This window comes from Sceloporus occidentalis, unplaced genomic scaffold (genome assembly GCF_023333645.1).
Source record: "Sceloporus occidentalis isolate IW3139 unplaced genomic scaffold, rSceOcc1.0.p SCAF_1, whole genome shotgun sequence".
Classification (NCBI taxonomy): Eukaryota; Metazoa; Chordata; class Lepidosauria; order Squamata; family Phrynosomatidae; genus Sceloporus; species Sceloporus occidentalis.
Window position 1 is genome coordinate 138,333,251 of NW_028316981.1, and position 15,466 is coordinate 138,348,716.

The following is a 15,466-nucleotide window of genomic DNA, read 5'->3' on the forward strand; positions in this document are numbered from 1 at the left end:
TCAAAGACAAGAGAGAGTTACCACTTGCCATTTCCAATGGAGAAATGACTTTCTCCATACAGAGAGAAGAGTGGAACCCCATGCCACTTTCTGCATGGAGAAAGTAGAAATGGACTTTGGAGCCATAAGATGTCACAGAGAGGAGAGGTGGGGCTTAGGGTACAACCCCACCCCCTGTCATCTTCCTGCCCATCAGATTGATATGGGGGAGAGCTAAAAACAGTTCCCTGCCCCTGAAATAACACATGAGTATCCAAAATGGCACGTATGAAGCTATAACTAAAACAGATGAATAAGTCAACATCAAAATGATCCAGTTTGGACCCAAAGAAATGAAAGAAAGAATAAATTTGTAATCCATGAAGTGTATTTACAATTGTTGAAGGAAGTGAGGTAGATTCATGGATAAAAAGAATTTGCCACATTGGCACCCCAACACAATAATTATTTAGGGGAGACTGAGGACTGGAAAATGTGGAAGACAGATTCTCTGCCTTTAGGATTCAATTAACTAGCACAAGACATTAAGAGAGGAGAGGCATGCCTGTTCACTACCCACCAGCAGAATCTTGATAACAACAGAGAAGAACCCATCTTCCAAGATGCTTGATTTTAGATAAAGTAGATGTGAACCTGACTGTTCCAGAGAAATCTTTTTTCTGCAAGAAGACACAGTTGACTCTCTGTTTTACAAATGGGCTGACAGTAGGAACTGCAATATTGATTTGGACTCCATTTCCAAATGGTGGAGTCAGAACCCTCATTCTTTAGCGGAGACACCAGAGTTACTCTGGGATCAGAACTGCCACTGTTCACTGAACTATAAATTGCACCTGTGGCTTTATTAACAGGTTTAAGACAGCAAGATGTTATTCAGAAAACAGTTGCTCCTTGCTCCTGCAACTATAGTGGCCTATTTCTCTGCTTGCTTCTACAATGCTGAATGGAAGTCCTGCCTTTGATAGCAGGCCGGGATGAGCTTCCAGATGGAGGACTCTTGCTGCTAATAATCAGAAGATTCTGTGCAGCCATCCATCTATCCCTCGCTTTCTCTCTCTGTGCACATCTGTGTATGTATAAAGAAGAAGAATCAGTGCGAAGGCATGGGCTGGTTACAAGTGGAAGGCAATGATGCCTGGATACTCCCCACTACAGGAAAATCCCATGAGAGCACAGGAAAAGCCTAATGTCTAGAGCCATGTCTGCTGAAAATTATATCACTCCTCTGGAGTGGTGAAACCCAAACCAACAGGTGACAGGAGCAGCAAATTTTCGGGGTGAGTGTACTGGATGGTCCTGCACTCTTTTGAGTTGCATTATCCTCTTATGGAGACTGCTGTGATTAAGTTGGAGGAGGGCATGTCAGGTGTTTGAAGGAAGAAAGGGTGTCAACATATCTATTTGTTTAGGGGTGAAAGCTCACACATGCTCTACAAGTAAATAATGTAAACACTATTTCTTTCTCTGCACAGACAGGGGCTGATTACTCTCATGGCAATCTGCTACTTCCCCCTCCCCCCAACACACACAACTTGTAGTGAAATGAAGGTTTAAAAAGCATTCCACTCAGTTAAGTTTGTTGGTTCATTTTAGCTTCCAAAAATATTTTTAGGACAAAAATGCCACTTAGGTTCCAATAAAAAAAGCTAAATAATGCTGTCTTCTTATCACCACACAGAACAAAACCCTTCAAAACATCACCCAACAGCATCTGGAAGGGGCACAGTTTCATTTCTGGTTGCCCAAGACAGTGGCAACCTTAGGTTCTTGGAGCAGCCCAAAATGTGGCCCTTCATGCTCCACAGTGTATCTGTCTGCTCAACAGCAAAACTGAATTTGAAAATTATCAAAGTTTTATACTTTCTGCTACCAAGAAAAGGGTAAGCAACTGTGCCACTATTGATGTTGTTGGGACTGCAACTCTTATCTTCCCTCACCATTTGCTGTGCCAACTGAGGCTAGTGGGATTTTAGAATCATAGAATCATAGAGTTGGAAGAGACCACAAGGGCCATCCAGTCCAACCCCCTGCCATGCAAGAAATCTCAATCAAAGCATCCCTGACAGATGGCCATCCAGCCTCTGTTTGAAGACCTCCAAGGAAGGAGACTCCACCACACTCTGAGAGAGTTTGTTCCACTGTTGGACAGCCCTTATTGTCAGGAAGTTCCTCCTAATGTTGAGGGGAATCTCTTTTCTTGTATGAATCTCTTTTCCTGTTCCGGGTCCTGTTCTCTCGAGCAGCAGAAAACAAGCTTGCCCCCTCCTCAATATGACACCCCTTCAAATATTTAAACAGGGCTATCATATCACCTCTTAACCTTTTCATCTCCAGGCTAAACATCCCCAGCTCCCTAAGTTGTTCCTCATAGGGCATGGTTTGCAGGCCCTTCACCATTTTAGTCGCCCTCCTTTGGACACACTCCAGTTTCTCAATGTCCTTTTTGAATTGTGGTGCCCCGAACTGGACACACTATTCCAGGTGGGGCCTGACCAAAGCAGAATAGAGTGGCACTATTACTTTCCTTGATCTAGACACTATACTTTTATTGATACAACCTAAAATTGCATTGGCCTTGTTAGCTGCCACATCGTACTGTTGACTCATGTTCAACCTGTGGTCTATTTGGACTCCTAGATCTCTCTCACACGTAATTTCATTCAGTCAGGTGTCCCTCATCCTATATCTGTGCATTTCATTTTTCCGCCCTAAGTGCAGTACCTTACATTTCTCCATGTTGAATTTCATTTTGTTAGATATCGCCCAGCTTTCTAGTCTATTCAGGTCATCCTGAATTTTGGTCCTGTCCTCTGGGGTATTAGCTACTCCCCCTAATTTGTTGTCATCTGCAAATGTGATATGTATGCCCCCAATTCTGTCATCCAAGTCATTGAGAAAGATGTTGAATAGCACTGGACCCAGGACAGAGCCCTGTGGGACCCCACTGATCACTTCTCTCCAGGATGAAAAGGAGCCATTGTTGAGCACCCTTTGGGTTCGGCCGGTCAACCAATTACAAATCCATGTAACAGTTACCTTGTCTATCCCACATTTTACAAGCTTGTTTGCAAGAATGTCATGGGGAACCTTGTCAAAGGCCTTACTGAAATCAAGATATACTATATCTACAGCAATCCCATCATCTACCAAGCTGGTAATTTTATCAAAGAGAGAGAGGGGGGGGATTAGATTTGTCTGGCATGACTTGTTTCTCTGAAAACCATGTTGAGTTTTTTGTGATTATGGAATTGCCTTCTAGATGTTCACAGACTCTGTTTAATGATCTGCTCCAGAATCTTTCCTGCTATTGATGTCAGATGTCAGACTAACTGGACGATAATTATTGGGATCCTCTTTTTTCCCTTTTTTGAAGATGGAGACAACGTTTGCCCTCCTCCAGTCTGCTGGCACTTTTCCTGTTCTCCAGGAGTTCACAAAGATTATTGCCAATGGCTCTGATATTACATATTCTTTTAATACTCTTGGATGTAGTTCATCAGGTTCTGGAGACTTATATTCATTTAGATTAACCAGATATTCCTGTACTATCGCTTTACTTCTTCTCTGCTGAATTTCCCCTATTCTGTCCTCTGCTACATTTTCCTTAGGTTGAGCATCCTTTGCCTTTTCTGATAACACAGTGGCAAAGAAGGTGTTGAATAATTCTGTCTTTTTTCTGTCCTCTGTTAGCATTTTGCCATCTACTTCACGCAGTGGCCCTACCATTTCCTTCTTCTTCCTTTTGCTGCAGACATATCCAAAGGAGCCCTTTTTATTGTTCTTAAGCTCTCTAGCAAGCCTGAGTTCAGTCTTCACTTTAGCTTTTCTGACTATTCAATCCAACTATGTCTTCAATCCAACTACGTCTGCAGGGCCACAAGTTGCTTGTCTGTGTTCTAAAGCCAAGGTTAGCTCAATCTTTCTGTGTTTTTGTGTTTTGCACTGAGCAAGAGCCCTATCTTCCTGTGGTAATATAACATGTGATCCCTTTTGTGATAACTTTATCTAACTACAGACTACTAATAATTTTGCTCCTCCTTGGAAAGAAAAATCAGGCTAATTGAAGCCTGAACCAAGATATCAGCTGCATATATCTTTTGAAGCGTGCTGGCACCAGTTACATAAAAGCCACTTTGGGTTTCATTCGAGAAAAAAGCAGGATATTAAATATATTGGGGGGGGGGGGGTAAAGAGTCTTAAAAAATCCTCTTGCAGACAGGGCTGCATTGAATCATGCTGAGACCCTAAACTATGTCCAATTTAAGAGTCTCTATAAAATTACCCAAAAAGTAGACTCATTCTGACAATTATGTAACATTTAAAATAAGAGAAAGAGGGGCGAGGGAAGGGAGATCTTACAGCTTGAGCCTAAATCTGGTAGTGCCTCCACCATCCTAAACCCAAGGCTCCTGCAAGGTTCCTCTGCTTTTTAATCCTCTCAGTCCATTTGCAGGATCAGCACACAGCCCAGCCAGCCCAGTGCTTGCTTGCTTCTTCAGGCAGGTCATTCCCAGCTGTGTCAAACAGTCACTGTTCCCTGTCATAGCCTGTCATGGCTCCAGCAGCCTCTTCTACAGCACTCCACCCCCATCCCTTGCTTGACAATATAATCTAGGAGAGGAAAAGAAATCTCTTCTTCTTTACAACAGGACTTCATGGCTGCCTCTTTCTGGCCAAACTGAGATTTGCTTACCTCTGCCTTCCTAACCTCCAACCTCCCCGCCTTTCCCCTGGAGGTTTTTAAGCAAGACATTCCTTACATCCCAGTGAATCCCATTGGAGTTATTTAATTTGCAATCTCCTCTCCAGGGAAATCCACGTCTGGCTGCTGCAGTAATAATATGTTTGCATCATCACCAGACCAGTGCAGAGCAAGGGGGTGCTGGTGCACAGAGATTGTTCCCACAGTCCCTTCACACCAATATCAGGGGTATATCAGCTTCTGGCCCCCACACTGAACCAGCACTTTAGTAAAACTTTCTCTCTCTCTGTCTTTCTCAAGCTATTGCCCGAGAGGTTAATATTCTGCTGTGAACAAACCGACTCAATTAAATTAACACTGGCCCCAGCGTCCCCTGCCTCGTGCCTGTTTGCTCAATTATCTCACCCCAGATGAGCCAGCGAGACTGCAGTATTGCTGATCTGGAGATGGAGATGAGTGAAGCACCACAAAGATGGAGCAGGTGGGGCAAGTACAGTATCTGCTCTTCATCATGGGCCTTCAGCAGGGGTACTCCCCTTCTCATTGCCTATCCCATATTCCTGGGAACATGATGCCACTGAGGCTGGAGAAGAACAATTGCCCAGGAATTGTTTTAAAATTCCAGTGAGCTGGTCCTCTTTGTCTCATCCATTAAAAACAAACAAACTCCTGTAACCCTTCAAAGGTGAACCAGTTCACTACAGCATAAATTTCTATGGGGACAGTAACACCATTTGTTTTTAAAGTGTCACAGAATTACTGTTGTGTTTTTAGTCCAACAGATTGCTCACCTAAATTACATCCTTGGCTGCATCTGCACTGCAGAAATAATCCTGGTTGACACCACTTAAACTACCATAGCTCAGTACTATGGGATTTTGGGAACTGTAGTTTGTTGTGGCACCAAAGCTCTCTGACAGAGAAAGCTAAACGTCTCACAAAACTACAATATCCAGAGTATCATAACATTGAGTTATGGAATTTAGTAACATTGAGTTATGGCAGTTATATTTGTGTCAACCTGGATTATTTCTGCAGTGCAGACATAGCCACTGGCCCACCCCCTTGAATTCTAGAAATTCCCAGACACCCATGACAAATGGATCATCAGAGATGAATTAGCTGTGGACGTCATGCATCAGCAGGAAGTTGGATTAGATAACCCTTGATGTCCCTTTGAGCTCTACAATGTATGGTCCCCTGACATGACCTTTGGGATTCCATAGGCCTGCTTAATCCTCTGGCCAGTACCATGCCTTTCCCCTGTCATGCTAATGAAAGCAATCCACTTTGCCAAGATGCATAGCTAGCCATGCATGGATCTAGAATGCCTGGGTATGACAGTTGCAACTAAGCTGAAATACATGTCAATGAAATAAACATGTGCCTCATCTCCTCTTTTACCTCTGTCTCCATTTCTCTTGTTTTCTCTCTTGTCTCCCTTGTCCTGAATCTGAGGTTGTCAGGGGGGGAAAAGGCTCACCAAACAAATCCCTCCGAAACTATCCTCTTCTAAGGTGTACAATGTCACACACATTAATGATGCATAAAATGATATATAGCTGTGGAATGTATCCATTACACATTCAGCTCCTTTGCCACAAGGTTGAATGTGAAGTGTCATGGCTGTCCTCTCCTGCTTCTTCTTTCTCTGACTTCCTCAATGCCCAGGAGAATGATCATAAACCAATATGCCCATTGGATTCTTTCCATTCTGATGTGCCAGAAAGAGAGCAACCACACAGGGTCAGCTTCAATTATAGTCACATATATGGTCCACCATGTGGCAGAGGACTTGCCACTGGCCTAGGATATGTAGATATTGCCCACTCTTCAACAAGTATCTTGTTGTTGTTGAGTGCCTTCAGGTTGTTTCTGACTGATGGCAACCCTAAGGCAACCCTATCATGGAGTTTTCTAGCAGCAGCAAAATAAAGAAGAGTGCAAAGGAAGTTCCACTCTACAGCACAGGCAGGCAACAGAATGACCTCCTCATACTCTGATGATCTCCTGTTACCCCCCAAATCTAGCCTCCCTCCGCATCCCCTCTTTTTGATATCAGTTTGATATTAAAGAGATGTTTTAGGCAGGTAGCCGAGAGGGCAATTCCAGTATAGGAAACCAGTCATGCCATATAACAACTTCCATGATGATATTTGGAGATCCTGCTGGATCAGCATGGGGGAAGTCAGGGAACGTAGCCAGGATAGATCAATTAAGATCAAAATTTACATAATATCTTCACTGATAGGAGTGATGGTGAATGATACACCTTGGGATAGACATGAATAGAAGTCCAAGATTATCTTCTTCTGAGAGCGAGCGAGCGAGCGAGCGAGAGAGAGAGAGAGAGAGAGAGAGAGAAAGAGAGATTACTTTGTCTAGGGACATTCACAGAGATTGTTCAGCCATTTACAGACTTCCAGTATTATTCCTCCCTCCTGGAAACTTTACTTTAGACCCAAAACTGCCACAGGATATGTTTTGCCCTATAGATATACCTGCTCATGCACTATCAATTTGGTGTGGAGGTCAGACAGACACTCTGCCTGTATCTCACTCAGCAACTGCTGGCCAATTCAGACCTAAAGGCAGCATGCTGAGCCACTTTCTTCTCACAGAACCTCCAACTGGAACCTCTGCTTCTGCTTCTGGAATCAGATACAGTATCAACTTCTGCAACCCTGAAAATCAGTATCTGCTACTATGTTTCATAACTCTAGTTCTTGTAGTGTGTCTAAGTGTGTGTTTTTGTATGAAAGTTTATTTCCATTTTGTTGTTATAAATAAAACTACATTTCAACCATGCATTCTGGTTTTCAGCTGCCCAAAGCCCTCTCAGCAGCTTCACTTGAAGCCAGTGAATTTTGAAAGCTAGCGTAATTTATTTTGGCCTAATACATTGGTTGGCCTAATAAACATATCACTGCAATGTGTATTTTGGATTTTGTTGTGTTTTCCTGGATGGCTAACATGGCTGCCCCTGAATAATTTTTTTGCAGAATAAAAACACTCCTCATCAACTCACTCCTCTCTCTTTTAAACTGGAAAATGGGGTAGTGAGTGTTTGCTCCACGAGGCTCACTAGAACCACTTGGGTAATTTGTCTATTTTCTTGAGAGAGATTTGGAAAGATCTTCACAGCAACTCCCTTGTGCTCCATGAAGCCCAGGAGATTCACTTCACCAAGTTCCCCTGCAAAGGGGGAGAAGAGAATTGGGAACCTTTCCCAGAGGTCTCTGCAAGAACAAGCTCCCATTTCCATCTGGGAGGAAACGCCTGGAAAAAAAGCAAGGCTTTTGTGGGCTGTTTAGCTGCAATGGCACTGAAGGGGTCAGATAAAGAACACTCCTCTCCTCGCCCCCACTGTAAAAGAAGAGGCTGCTCCTGAGTCCTTTAAGTATCCCTCTCAAAATGAAATGGCACAGGGACCCTAATGGTCACATTAGAGAATGGTGAAAGGCGATGATGACAAGGTAAAAGGGGTCCAAGTGGACGTTGGATTAGATGTCATTGTGTTCATAGCCACACAAGGCAGCTGCACTTGGTAAGCACTGGTACATCACATGTACACACATCCAGTGAAAGAAAGAGAGAAAAGTGGTGCTGAATTAAGGTGGGGAGAGTAAACTGTGATGTAGGGCAGTGAGGAGACAATACAAGTCGAGGGCTTGTGATGAAATAATGTTTGGTAAAAGTGCTGCAGTGGGGTATACATGAAAGGATAAGTAATACAGGAGGCAAGAAAGTAGCTATGGTGTGTGTGTGTAAGTAAAATACTCTTCCCCATGAAATTTTCTTTCAGTATCCAAATTTCTAGAATTGAAGCAAGTTAAAATTTCAGAGAAAAGGGGCAGGCAAAGTCACCAAGGGAACAAAAAATAATTTTCAGTATCTTACTCTCCATAATGCTAGAAATTTGGGGACTGAAGGAAAAATTCATGGTGTGGTGTTGAAATCTGATTTGCAGGGTGCAATGCTCTCATTTTATCCCCTGTATAGTTACACCGTGGGTGTCTACAGGCACCAGCACCTAAGGGCCCACAGAAAAACTGGAGCTGGCCCCAATTCACAGCCTGGTTGGTAACTGAGGGCAAGAACTGCAGTCAGCTGAGGAGTAAACCTAAACAGCACTGGACTAACCAAGCCATCTCTGCAAGTTTGTATACAGTGGAACTGTCACCAGATTTCTCTACAGAATGGATGAGACTGTCCATGGAAGAAATGTCTAAGGGATGTGAAAACAATCATACAGGGAGATGAGGAAAAAGCACTGAGAGCAACACGACTAGGTGCCTACATATGAAGTCACATGAGAAGCAACAATATTGTGTACGCCAGGACAGCCGCATTTCTAAGATCCTAAGAGAAAATGGCCTGAACTAATGCTATCAGTGCTCTCTGCTCCTGGCTAGCAACAGTTTCCATGACCATTCTATGGACAGTTTTAATACTGGCACCTTTTCCCTCTCCAGCTTACTCAAGTTATGTGTACAAACTAGCAAAAGTATCTGACTTACAGATCATTCCTCGGGATCTTTTCATTATCCTCTTCCTGCAGTGTCTCCAGACTATAGCTTCACATGAACTGCAGACAAAAGAAGGAAACTCAAGGACAGTTTACTACAGCTTCTGCCAGCATGGAAAGAAGGAGAAGAGACGTTTTGTTGTCTCCTCTGTATTTTTACTTTTCCCAAATGGGGCCCATTTCAAAGAATACATTGCAAAACACCCAGTGGCAGATCACTATTCTAGTATGCACTACCTCTAATTGCATAAGAGTGCTTTGCTGTTGCCACCCGCTATCTTTCCCTGCCTTAGTTCAATAACCCTGTGAACTCTTATAGGATCAAAAGTGCTCAACTGGGTCAAAGCCACCTTGTTTGTAGGAATTCCCCTTCCACCTACCTGTTCCATTTATGGAAATTCTACTTTCACCTTCTTCCACAGTCATAGAATACTGATTGAAATTTGGCCAGTTGAACCCAGAGAGCCCTGCAAAATCTGAGGTTGCCAGAGCTTGGGGTGGTGGTAGAATATGACAGTAGAACTGTCCAATCTTATCCCACCCTGCCAACTATCACAGTATTGAAATTCAGCTGCACCATGCCCAATGCTTCCTTAATCAAGAGATTTGAGCTTTCAAGATATGTCAGTTCTTTGAGCCTTGATGATGAGTGAGAGGGAAGGGGGGTGTAAGAGGGAGATGAGGTGTCATGGTTTGAAATGATCACTCCATCACATCTTCTGTTGTTTCCCCCTCCCTACATCTACTTTTTAAAAAAGAATCTGCCTTTTTCCAGGCACAGCACTTCTTCCCAGCTGCAGGAACCCTCCCCACACTTTCCCCCTCTCCTCTTGGCCCCTTTAATCCCCCTCACCATCCTTTAAAGCTCCCCACTCCCGCATCCCTGAGCCAGGCTCGGTTCCTGGGAAGGGAGCAGGGCACCAGTACAGCAGAAGGATTTAATTGTGTGTCAAAATTAAATCTCTTTTGATGAAGAACAATTCAACTTCGGCTCTGTCTAATCAAATTAACAAAGTCTTTTTTGATTTTCAATTATCTCTTTCACTGGAACACTTTATCCCATGCTCCTGCAATGCTGCTGACAAGCCCCGACTAACAATTAAGGGACTAACAATTAAGACAATGGCACTGGCCCCTTTCCACCCTGCTCTTCACTTCTCAGCTCCAGAGGGGGCAGAACTGCTAAGGGACACCAGAGCCAGGATCTTGCTCATGTCATACTCCAAGTTACTCTGGCCCTTTTTGGAGACCATATACAGACAGACAGCAATCCAGCATGGTGTAGTGGTTTGAGTGTTGAACTATGACTCTGGAGAACATGGTTTGATTTTTTGTTCAAGCATAAAAAACCACTGGGTGACCCTGGCCAAGTGAAATGCTCTCAGCCTTGGAGGATGACAGTGGCCAACCCCCTCTGAAGAAACCTGCCCCCCCCCCCCCCAAGAAAACTGTGATAGGTTTGCCTTAGGCTCACCATAAGTTGGAAATGACTTGAAGGCACAAATCAGCAATAATACAGAGAGCAGTAACCTCATGAGCACTCCAAGGGCCAAATCCTGTGTTCAACTTCTCTGTGTTCCCATTGCCCACCAAGTGTTTACAAAATTTACTAGCCATGTTATTCCTGAAACCCTTACATAGGATTTAGGGCTACCTCTTTGAAATTTCTTTCAAGGGCTCTAACCAGAAAGAATTACTTTTCCTGTCAAATAATCAGCTGCTCTCTGACAAAAGCCTGCTCAGCACCTGCAAGCATTGCCAGGGCCAAGAAGATCAATGCTGCCAAATGCTGGAGAAGGATAAGAAAACAGCATGCCTCAGAGATAAAAGCCAGTCCTGTCGCTGGGGGTAGGGGTGGGGTGCAGTATCAATGAAACTGACCAGTTTTGTAGTGAGTAGATGGGCATGCTAGACAGCTATATATGATCTTATACTCATTATGGTTCTGAACAACTTGCCAGTTCAGCTAAAATAGGAGAAGAATACTGTATAGTTACTTTTTATTTTGTCCCAAGAGTGGGAAGAGCAGTTTGAAACAGGAAACAGAAGCAAAAATTTTAACACCAGATATAGCAAAATCACCTAAAATACTGTAGATAAGTAGAACCTTTTTTATTATGCTGCTAAGTAAGGTACCAGAGTATTTGGTGCTCTCTGCATTCCTCAACCTGTATGAGGTTATCTGTTTCTAAAGCCCAATACAGCTGAACTGAAACTTTGTTTTTGAGAACACTTTGGCTTGACTTTTTGAGGGAGACTGAGGGCAAAAGCCACTTCTGATTTGGGGTGGGTGGGTGGGTGGTGACAACTTGATGTAACTTTTAGGAGCAGGTACTTATTGTACAGCAGTAGTAGCTTTTCCATTTCTTCTTTACAAATGTGTTTTATTGCTGTGAAGCAAAATTTCTATCACTGGCAATCATTTCCTCAATGTCTCCCCACCCCACTCGATTCGCTGCCCAATGCTAAAAACAATCCCAAGGCTGCCAGCCCTATAGGCACCATCCATTCAGAAGACATGTAAAGACAGACAGATAAACTAAAGAGAGGGCCCCATTCCCACTGGCCCATTTACCCTGGATCCCCCCCTCCCAAATCTCTCTGGAAGCAAGTACCCACTATAATTTACCTTAATCGGGGTAATTTAACCCTGAATGCCCTTGCAGCTCTTTGCGGAGAGTTCACATTTGCAGGTACCGGTTTAAAAGAAGGCTCCTTTGCTGTCAATCAAATTCAGTTCTGCTTTTGTCAAAGGTGATACAGCAATTGGGCAATCAGATGGGTGCTTCCCCCTCCTTTAAAAAAAAAAAAACTGGCGGCAGTGTGCGCATATTTTGTCAAATTTAAAAACCTCCGTGTGTGTGTGTGTGTTGTGTATATTTGGGTCACTACAGATTATGGATCTTCCTTTGCCTCCATTTTTAACCCCAAAATGCAATCTAATGCCATCTCTGCATCCTCCCTCCTTACGACCCCATACACATACAATAATAATAATAATAATAATAATAATAATAATAATAATAATAAATTCCTCACCTTGGAATGCCATCTCTGCATCCTTTGTTTTCCCTCAGCCACCCCAGAATTCCTTACAGACACATACAGTAGCAAAAGCATTCTGTATCAATTTGCCAAATTGAAAGAGAAACATTTGTAACATTCGCATTGTAGCATTCACATATAAAAATAATTTAGAAAAAAAGCCTCTTGCAAAGTGAGGTGCCATACTGGGAGCAAGCTAATGAAAGGGAAATGTAGCACAAGCACACACATTCTATCTATATATGTATCTACCTGTAGAAAAAGTATTCACATAGTCTGTCAAAATAAAAATACAAAAAAAGGCATGTTCCATTCCCTGCCCTCCCTCTAACCTAATTCCCTCCCCTGAATTTGACCCTTCGCCCTGCTCCTTCTTTCTCCTCCTTCACGATTCTGCCCTTCATGGCCCCTTTCTTTCCCCCGGCTCCTTCTTCCTCCTCCTCCTCCTTAGCCCCGATTCTGCCCTTGGCACCCTTTCTCCGGCTCCTTCTTCCTTCTCCTCCTCCTCCTTCGCCCCAATGAAGGGGAGGCATGTTCCGCCCTCCCTCTGACCTAATCTCTCCCCTGAATTTGACCCGATCATGATGGGGGACAAGTTCATATTTGCTGGACCCGGGTTTTCTCAAAAGATACAGCTTAAACTCCGTTTTCAAAAGACCCATGCCAAGGGGCATTTGCCCCTGAACGGGTGTGAAAGCCTCATTTTCGCTTGTGGAAGGATTGGGGCCAATATGAACTTCCCATGGTTAATCCGGGTTCTGATCCGGGGTAAAAGGTAGTCTGAATGGCCCCAAAGAGAATAAGATAAAACTACAAAAGTCCTTGGGTTTTCTTAAAAGTTGCAAATGCCAGAGAAACTTTTTGTCTGATACATAATGCTAGTGATTTGTAAGCAGAGGAGTTAGTAGTTAAACCAGTCTTTTTACCTATTCATTTTGCATGAAGTGCTCCAAGTGGTTCAAAATCTTGTGGCAATAAGAAGTATCACCTTTTCTGTTCTGAATCTTCCTTCCCCTTGAGATGAACACTGCCAGCTTACTGTACTCCCCAGGTTCTTTACATCCCTCTCCTTCTTTTGTGGTTTGTTCTGTGTTTGCCCTTGTTGATAGAATAATCTGTCTCACACAAGCCAACAGCGCCTACTTTTAAATCCCTCTTTAAGAGGCATGTTTTCCCAAGAAGCTTTTCTTGACTATCAGACAATGGAAAATATTAACTGGTCTTATTCATTCCCTTCCCAAACCCAGTTCCCAATATACCAACTCTTCCCTTCTCTACATTGGCATTTTTCATTGTTTGGTTTTGATGTATTATATACCCTGCACATACACTGCTTAATAAAATGCCAATTAAGAACTCTACCAAACAGCTCTAAAAGTAGGTCAATAACAATATCAAAATATTTCATAAGGGTACAACTGTGTGCAACAGCTCCCTTATTATGCTGGTTTTGTGAACTCCTAAAGTTAAACCACTGACCTGGACTGACTAAGGGTTGAATGCTTTAGCACCAGCATTTGTCACTCAGAAAGCAAGACCTGAAGTATTTAAGAAAGACTAGGCAGGCATAAATTGGCGGGGGGGGGGGGGGAGGGTCAAAGTCTTCATGTAGATGTAAAGGATGGTTACCACAAGTAGAAAGTCTGAGTACCACTGGCTTAGAGCCATAGGGAATAGTTTTTTCTATGCCCATGTGTGATGCCACCCGCATTGCCTTTCAGAGAGCCTCTTACATGGGACTTTGTGATGTTAAAGACCAGGAGGGCCATATGGGGAATTGTATGGGGGGGGCATTCTTCTTCCTCCCACTTTTGCTTCATGTAGTGTTGGATTGTTCCTCAGGAAACACGTGCATCACCAGACAATTCACTGGTTCCATACATAGAGGAATTATTGTTATACAGTTGCTATATGGGCAGGTTGCTTACCTGTAACGGTATTTCTTCAAGTTTTCTTCTGCAAATACATACAAATGGGTTGCGCTGTGCCAGCGCAGTGCTGCTCGGAAAACTTCTAGAATCACTGGGCAAAGTTAACTTTGCAACTTTTTGGTGTTCCCGCGTAAGCAACATGAGAATGAGCCAATTTAGAGCAGGACACTGAGGGGAGGATGGGTGGGATTTGTATGTATTTGCAGATGACCACTTGAAGAAATAGCGTTACAGGTAAGCAACCTGTCATCTTTCTTCGTGGTCTCTGCAAATCATGCAAATGGGTTAGACTGTCAAGCTTAGGTCAGTGGAGGAGGGAGTGTCATGACACCAAGTAAGGTTCAAACAAGCTGTGTTTATTAACCACAATAAAATCACTGAACCAAAACTGTGTCTGTTGAATTCAGTACTTCAAAATAGTACTTTGACTTGTTCAAGTCATAAGGCACATAAACAACACAGTAGGTCATGAAGGACCTATGTAAACCATGTCAGTGCTGTAAACCATGCCAATCCTGGCAATAAAGGCATTCATTTCAACAACATGTAAACAAATGGAAATGCAGTGCAAATCAATGTAAACCTGAAACCAACACTGCCCTCCCCAAAGCTGCATCCTGTTTGGCCCTGGTGTCCAGCCTATAGTGTTTGATGAAAGTCAAGGGCTGGGACCAAACAGCAGCTTTGCAGACATCCTCCAAGGGGACTCCAGTCAGAAAGGCGGAGGATGTCGCTACCGCCCTAGTTGCATGGGACCAAACTCTGGCCAGGAGAGGTCTGCCCGACATTTCATAGCAGAGGTGGATGGTACCAGCCACCCATTTGGAAAACCTCTGTGCAGTCATAGGCAGTCCCTTTTTCGGTTCCGAGGAGTATTGGAAAAGTCTCTTGGAATGGCTCGAACCCGCAGTTCTTTCCAAATAGAAGGCCAAAGCCCTCCAAACACCCAAGCGGTGTTTGGTGTTGGTGGTCGGGTTTGAGGCCAGGGTCGGTAAAACAATGTCCTGACACATGTGGAAAGATGACACCACCTTAGGCAGAAAGGTAATGTAGGTACGGAGGACCACCTTATCCTTATGGAACCTAAGGAAAGGCTGATCCCTCCACAAGGCACAGAGTACGCCCGCATGGCGGGCAGAAGTGATGGCCACAAGGAAGGCTGTTTTCCAAGTCAACAGCCACAATTCAGCTGTGGCGTGGCCATGGGTTCAAATGGCTTGGATTGCAGTGAAGACAGCACAGCGTACAGACTTCAAGCAG

At 43.7% G+C, this 15,466-nt stretch overlaps 1 protein-coding gene across 4 annotated transcripts in view; it reads right to left on the reverse strand.

Annotated features, from left to right (window-relative positions):
- Positions 1-15,466, reverse strand: part of LOC149322298 (RNA binding protein fox-1 homolog 3) — a 545,247-nt gene that overhangs the window by 212,832 nt on the left and 316,949 nt on the right. Inside the window, exon 1 of one of the 4 annotated variants that reach the window (XM_089538987.1) lies at positions 9,223-9,290. The exons of the other annotated variants lie outside the window; for them this stretch is intronic. The gene's annotated coding sequence lies outside the window, so the exon portion shown is untranslated. Of the gene's footprint in view, positions 1-9,222; positions 9,291-15,466 lie in introns of those variants that run through there. 4 annotated transcript variants of the gene reach the window in all.